The sequence below is a fragment of the Eulemur rufifrons genome, chromosome 16 (assembly GCF_041146395.1).
Source record: "Eulemur rufifrons isolate Redbay chromosome 16, OSU_ERuf_1, whole genome shotgun sequence".
In the NCBI taxonomy this organism is placed as follows: domain Eukaryota; kingdom Metazoa; phylum Chordata; class Mammalia; order Primates; family Lemuridae; genus Eulemur; species Eulemur rufifrons.
In genome coordinates, this window is record NC_090998.1 from 8,321,497 (window position 1) to 8,328,952 (window position 7,456).

The following is a 7,456-nucleotide window of genomic DNA, read 5'->3' on the forward strand; positions in this document are numbered from 1 at the left end:
GGTATGAAATAATTGATGTTGCTATCATACCCATGGGTATATATGCCTATCAGGCTAATGATGCCTTATTATAAAATTTCATTTTCATTAGGACAAACCTATAGAACTCTGTCTACATACACACTTCTAAGTGCAAAGATCTTGGGTGTTCTTTGTGAAGCACAACAACATATTGATTTAATGCAACCACATGAGTGAAAAATAAAATTTATTAGATGAAAAATACTGCTATATTTGAACATGGCTACTTTGTAAAAATATGGAAATACTTTTATCAGTGTAAGACTTTAATTTTGCTCTTGGCTTCCTTGACACTGGTGGTATGGTCTGAATGTTTGTATCCCCCCTTCCTCTTCACAAATACTTATGTTGAAATCCTAAAGCTCAAGGTGATGGCATTAGAAGGTGGGGCCTTTGGGAGGTGATTAGGTCATGAGGGCTCCACCCTCAGGATTGGGATTAGTGCCTTTATAAAAAAAAGGCTAGTTTATCCCTTCCACCATGTGAGGACCCAAGAAGGTGCCATATTTGTATGAACCAGAAAGTGGACCTTTGCCAGACACCAAATCTGCCGGTGTCTTGATCTTGGATTTCCCAGCCTCCAGAACCATGAGAAATAAATTTTTGTTGTTACAGGCCACCCGGTTTATGGTTTTTGTTGGAGCAGCCTGAATGGCTGCTTTTCTCCTGCTTCTCTGGACATTCTTCTTTTTTTTTTTTAATTTTATTTTTTTAAATTGACAAATAATTGTACATATTCATGGGGTACACAGTGATGTTTCAAAACATACAATGTATAGTGATCAGATCAGGGTAATTAGCATATCCATCATCTCAAACATTTATTATTTCTTTGTGTTGGGAATGTCCTCCTTCTAGTTTTTGAAATTATATGTTATTGTTAACTATAGTTATCCTACAGTGGGTACAGAACACTAGAACATATTCTTCTGCCTGGCTGTAATTTTGTATCATTTAACGAACCTCTCCCAACCTTCCCTTCCCTGGACATTTTTCTTTGTCTCCTTAGTAGCTTCAAATCCTCTGCAAACAATGCAGTCAAAGCTGGAATTTTTAAAAATTTAACATTGAAATTTTTCTTCTCATTCTATACTCTAGTATATGCTGTATACACCACCAACCCATTTTTATATTCTCTGGGATGAAAGGCAGCCCCAGCCATCTGGTCAAGCATTTAGAAATTTGGAAGTTGTCCTAGAAACCTCACTCTCTCCAATCTTCGCTTTCCAACTTATTACCAAGTCATGTGGATTTAATTTCAGAAACAGCTCTTGAATTTGTCTACATTTCTTCATCTCCACCCTATCCCTGGTCCAGACTAACATTAGTTCTTGCAAGGGATGCTCTAAAATCCTCCTAACTGACCTTCTCCAGCTCCTCTCCAACAAATTCTCTCCATCGAACTCAGAGACAATTTAAAATGTAATCTGATCCTTTCACCACATTGCTTTAGTGCCTTTAATGGTTCTTATTGCTGTTGGATAAATTCCAAACTCTAACTTCACCCTGCATGGTCTAACCGCTAACTTTCTCTTACAGAAGCCCAGCCTCCCTGCAGACCTCCACCTTGCTAGCTGTAAAATAGTCTTAAACCCTAAGGCCTGATTTTCTAATTGGTTTCCTTGGTTGGTAATATGTTGTAATGATAACAATATTCACATTGAAATCTCTGTTTTCCTGAAGGCATAAATACTAATAGATTCCGATTGGGGTTCTTTTTACATTTCGGTTAGTTTTATTTTTTGTGTTTTTAATCAGAAGAGGAGCTTTGGAATGTCTTATTTTCCCTTCATGTATAAAAACTTAACATAAACCTATGGCTCTTGGCTCCAAAGAATTAAGAATTTGAAAGTCTTTGTCTCCTTTAACAAATATAAGCAATTTTTTTTTTTACAGCCATACTTTACATATTGCCAATGGATATTTATTTTATTTTATTTTTTTCTAGAGACAGGGTCTTGCTATGCTGCCCAGGCTGTACTCGAACTCCTGGCTTCAAGCAATCCTCCCACCTCAGCTTTCAGGGAAGCTGGAAATAAAGGTGCATCCCACCATGCCTGGCTACCAATGAACATTTTATATTTTGGCAATATAATTTTAACTTTCTATCTAAAGGGCAGTTAATACAAGTAGAGGATAATTTCTGAGACCCTGTCTCTAAACACAGTGTTAGAAATTCAATTAGTTTGTGGAAATTCCAAAGTTTCAAGGCCAGGATTGCTGATATGGTGAAAACTATCGTATGCTTTATAAAACAGAATTATTGAGCATAAGGTACTTTCATTAGAATTAGTGTCAACATTATAATCTTTATGTTTCATAATTAGCCACATTTCATCATATATGTATATATTTTTTGAGATGGGGTCTTCCTCTGTTGCCCAGGCTTGGGAGCAATGGCATGATCCTAGCTCACTACAGCACTGACCTTCTGGGCTCAAAGGATCCTCCTGCCTCAGTCTCTCCATTAGCTGAGACCATAGGCATGCACAACCATGCCTGGCTAATTTTTAAGTTTTTTTAGAGATGGGGTCTGGCTATGTTGCCCAGGCTGAAGTGGAGTGGCTATTCACATGTAGGCTCAAGCAATTCTCCAGTCTCAGCCTCCATAGTACCTTCACTTTTAAGTTCTTTCTGGGTTTGGATCTCAAATACTAAATAAAGACTGTTTCTCCACAGTATGCACAACTTACTCTAGCTTTTGGGTGCTTGGAAGCTGGACTTACCAGATTTAAAATTTCTACCAGTTTAGATACCTTGGAGTCAGGAACTTTGGTGATTTCAATCATGAAGGAACTCCTCGTATTCGTCTTTTAAATCTATCATAGAAGAATCTCTCGCTGACCACTAGAGTTTTGCACTGACATAGTTTCTCTGGCGTTGTATAATATTAATACATGCTCCAAGGGCTCTATCTGCTGCCAAGGAGAGGAATAGCACTTCGTCTGTCACATTTTAGGATAGCAAAGCCCAGTGATGACTGGGAACTATCTGCCTCCTTTTTGCTGCTGTTTTATCAGAATCCTCCTGGATTGAGGACTGGTTGAGCAGCATTTGTGGCTCAGTGTTTGTTTATATTTTAAGTCTGCAGCTGCTGTTATATTAACAATACTCCAACCTATTTTCCCCTCTGTGATAAAGTTTTAATTAGAGAATCAACTAAAAATATACATATATTAATACAACTCTTTAGATTTTTTTCCTTCATTAGACAGTATTATGTTGTGATTTCCTAGGAATTTTTTCATTTTTATAAAAGCTTTCAAAGTTATCAGAATAAGGATGTGCATAATATTCTCATTATCTTTTTAAAGCTTGTAAGATGAACAGAAATGTGTTTTCATTCCTAAAATCAGAATTTATGCCTTAACCTTTTTATTTTTAAATTAACAGTCTTCCCAGAGGTTTATCAATGTTTATTAAATCTTTTTTTTTTTTTTTTTGAGACAGAGTCTCACTCTGTTGCCCAGGCTAGAGTGCCATGTTGTCAGCCTAGCTCACAGCAACCTCACACTCCTGGGCTCAAGCGATCCTCCTGCCTCAGCCTCCCAAGTAGCTGGGACTACAGGCATGCACCACCATGCCCGGCTAATTTTTCTATATATATTTTTTAGCTGTCCATATAATTTCTTTCTATTTTTAGTAGAGATGGATCTCACTCTTGCTCAGGCTGGTCTCAAACTCCTGAGCTCAAACGATCCACCTGCCTCGGCCTCCCAGAGTGCTAGGATTACAGGAGTGAGCCACTGCGCCCGGCCAATGTTTATTAAATCTTTTGAAGAACAATTTTTGGCTCTATTGGTTTCTTAATAAGGTGATTCCCTACTATTGGCCCCAAAACTACTAAGCCCTATTGGGTGGAGCTACTCTAGTTTGAATCTTGCTGTCTGAGGTCTGGTTGCTACCACTGGTTGTTTCACACTGTAAAGTTATTTTGTACGATCAGCCTATGGAACAGACAATTTTTATACTCATATGTAAAAACTCCATCTGTTAGCCTACTCTAGGTAAAAAAAAAAAAAAAAAAGAAAGAAAATAAATTATTGTCTCAACCTCAAATCAGGATGTAATAGTCTTTACATGTAATGTCATTTACTGAAAAATACTTTGGTTCAGGAAAGTTAGCCATAGTATGAATGGCAGAGAAAAAAACACATGGAAGAAAAGAGCTTTTATGGGATTGTCAACTAATACTTTAACTCATTTCTACACCTAACTCTTTCTAAACCCTGAAGAAGTTACATAACCTCTTGGCATTATGTTCTAATTTGTTAAATGAGGACAATAATATCTGTACTAGTTACAGTACTTTACCGTCTAGGAGACACAAATATGTGCTGATGTTTGTTAAAGTTCTTGGAGAAGTGTAAAAGCCTGGAGCACAAACAGGGATGCTATTCCAGGGCTCCCCTCCAGCAATAAGCTAGGTGTGGGATTTCTGAAGGATTGTCTTCACTCCCTTCTCTCTTCCTTCTCAATACAGTACAAATATAAGACACACATGTACTCAAAAGAAAATAAAAACATTTTTGGCTTCTTACCTGACTTCCAGCACACACATTACTTAACAGATTTCTCTCAGCCTTCAACCTTAAATGAAGAGAAAACAAACAGATATTATTGAAAATGTTTCCTCCAAAAAGCAGAATTTATAATATCGGGGATTTTTACACATTAAAATATCAAGAGGAAGACACCAGAGAAGGGTATCATATCAGAGTTTTATTTAGAAAAGCAACATATCAGATCCTTCCAGTTTTCTCTATGAACTGGTCTACAGTTGTCCAAATACTAACCTGATGGGAATGATCAAAACTGGCTCTGATATTGTGCTATTTTAGGTGCCAGATTATGTTCAGATTTCTCTTTTATGAGCTATCTTGGTCTTTATCTGAAGCATCTTATAGAGAATCTCATTTTGTCTCTTACTTTCCATCGTCTCCCTTGTTGGATTATGTGCCTAGGTTGACAAGACCAGCAGTGTTTTCCGTAGCAAATATTCAAGTTATTATGCTATGTGTTGATGGACCCATGGAGGAAGTAGCAGAGACTGCTAATGAATGTGACAATCAAAGGACAAATATTAAGTTAAATAGAATAATTTCAAAAGGACTTCTCACTCTTTTACATCAAGCCCTTCAATAGGAGTCAACACAGAATGGGGTAAGAGGTTCTTCAGCACGTAGGAAGCAAGCAAACAAACAAATAAATAAAAAACAATAAAACCCTCCAACTTGGGTCCCAAAATCCATTTTCTTAAAATTCAGGAGGGCAGATAGTTGATTAAATGACTGGTCTTGGGACAGCTGTTACTCTCAAGCTATCAATTCTAATAGGTTGCATTCCATAGAGTAAATTATGGCTGCTATAGCAAAATACCATAAACTGGGTGACTTATAAACAACAGAAATTTATGTCTCAGAGTTCTAAAGTCCTAGATCAAAGTGCCAGCAGATTCAATGTCTGTTGAGAGGCCTCTTCCTTGTTCATAGCCTGCCATCTTTTTGCTGTAATCTCATGTGTTGGAGGGGGTGAGGGATCTCTCTGAGATTTCTTTTATAACAGCATTAATCATGTTCATGAAGGCAGCGTGCTTATGACTTAATCACCTCCAAGAAGCCTCATCTCTTAATACCATCACCTTGGGAGTTAGGATTTCAACATATGAATTTGGGGCTGATATAAACATTCAGTTAATTGCAAGCATCTTTAATGATTATTGAGTAGGTAAAAGTTGATTTCTATTACCTCCTCCTGATGAGTTCTACCCACTGTATGTCTCCATGGTTCTAGATCTTTCTTTTTTGAGACAGGGTCTCCCTCTGTTACCCAGAGTAGAGTTCAGTAGCATAATCATAGCTCAGTATAACCTCAAACTCCTAGGCTCAAGTGATTCTCCCACCTCAGCTTCCCGAGTAGCTAAGACTATAGGTGCATGCCACCACACCTGGCTAATTTAAAAAATTTTTTTTGTAGAGAGGGAGTCTCACTGTGTTGCCCAGGCTGGTCATGACCTCCTGGCCTCAAGTGATCCTTCTGCCTCAGCCTCCCAAAGTGCTGAGATTACAGCAATGAGCCACTGTGCCCAACTGATGGTTTCAGCTCTTTCTACTAAAGCTTTCTCCCAAGTAACTACTTGCTGTACAATTTTCTAAACTTACCCCTTTCATCAGGAGAAAAATTAAAACTGTGCTATCATATTAGGAAGTCATTATTAATTTGTCAACTCTCACTGAAGTTGTAAATGAAAAATAATAGATAATAGTTGATAACACTTCTTGAGACTACTGCTGTCTTATCAAGGAATTTGAAATACCAACAGTAACCTGTGGAATCCTATGCAGAGTGCATACCTACCATTCCCTCTCCAACCTCATCTCCTGTTTCATTCCCCTTTCCTCACTCTTTGCAGCCACACTGGATTCCTTGCTCTTTCTCAAACTTTCCAGGCACACTCCCACCTCAGGGCCTTGCACATATTGTTTCCTCAAATATTAGCACAGCTCCCTCCTGGACCTTCCATGGACCTTTACTCAAATGTCACTTGAGGCCTCCCCTCACCTTACTCGATCTAGAATTGCACACAACATGCTCTTCAACAATCCATCTCCAGCTTCCCTACTTTATTTTCTATGTTGCATTTATCATATACCGTATATTTTACTTACTTTGTCTATTGTCCCTCCCCTAGGTAGAACGCAAGCTCCACCGGGCAGAGCTTTCTGTTTGTATTTTTCTGTTTCTTTTTTCCACTACTGTATCCCCAGCACCTAAAATCTCCCGCTCAAGGTAATTTAATAAATTAATGAATGTGCAGATATATTTATGTAAGTGAATGTTTATATTTATTAATATTTATATGTTTAAATTTGTTGGGGGGCTGGTACAGGGAGGATGTTCTTGAAGCTTTTACATTCCCTGCAATTGGCACATCAGTTCATCCATGAAAAAATGTTTCAAGCATTTTTAGGTGGCAGAGCACCAGAATGTTCTGCTGCTACTTGTGAATTTTTGATTGATGTAATCCATGGTACCAATAAAGAAGAGCTGTTGCCAACCAATAGGCAGTATAGTGTTGCAGTTAAAAGGATCAACTCTAGAACTAGGCTGTCTGGGTTCAAATCTCAGTTCTGCCACTTACGACTTGGGCAAGTGTGACCTGGAGCAAGTCACTCTACCTCTAGCTCTGTGTGCCTTAGGTTTCTCGCCTGTAAAATGGAAATAGTGAGTTAATACCTGCAAAATATGACTATCGGAGACTAAGCACATCACACAACTACAGGATTCTTTTAAGAAATGACTCTTTTGAGTTTCTTCTATTACTAATTCATTCTGATTGTCAAGCACCAATAGAGGAAGTTAAATAACATAGATGAAGTGTTTACCAGATGCTAAGCAAAGCTCAAGTGCTTTACCCGAACTGACTCATTTGGTA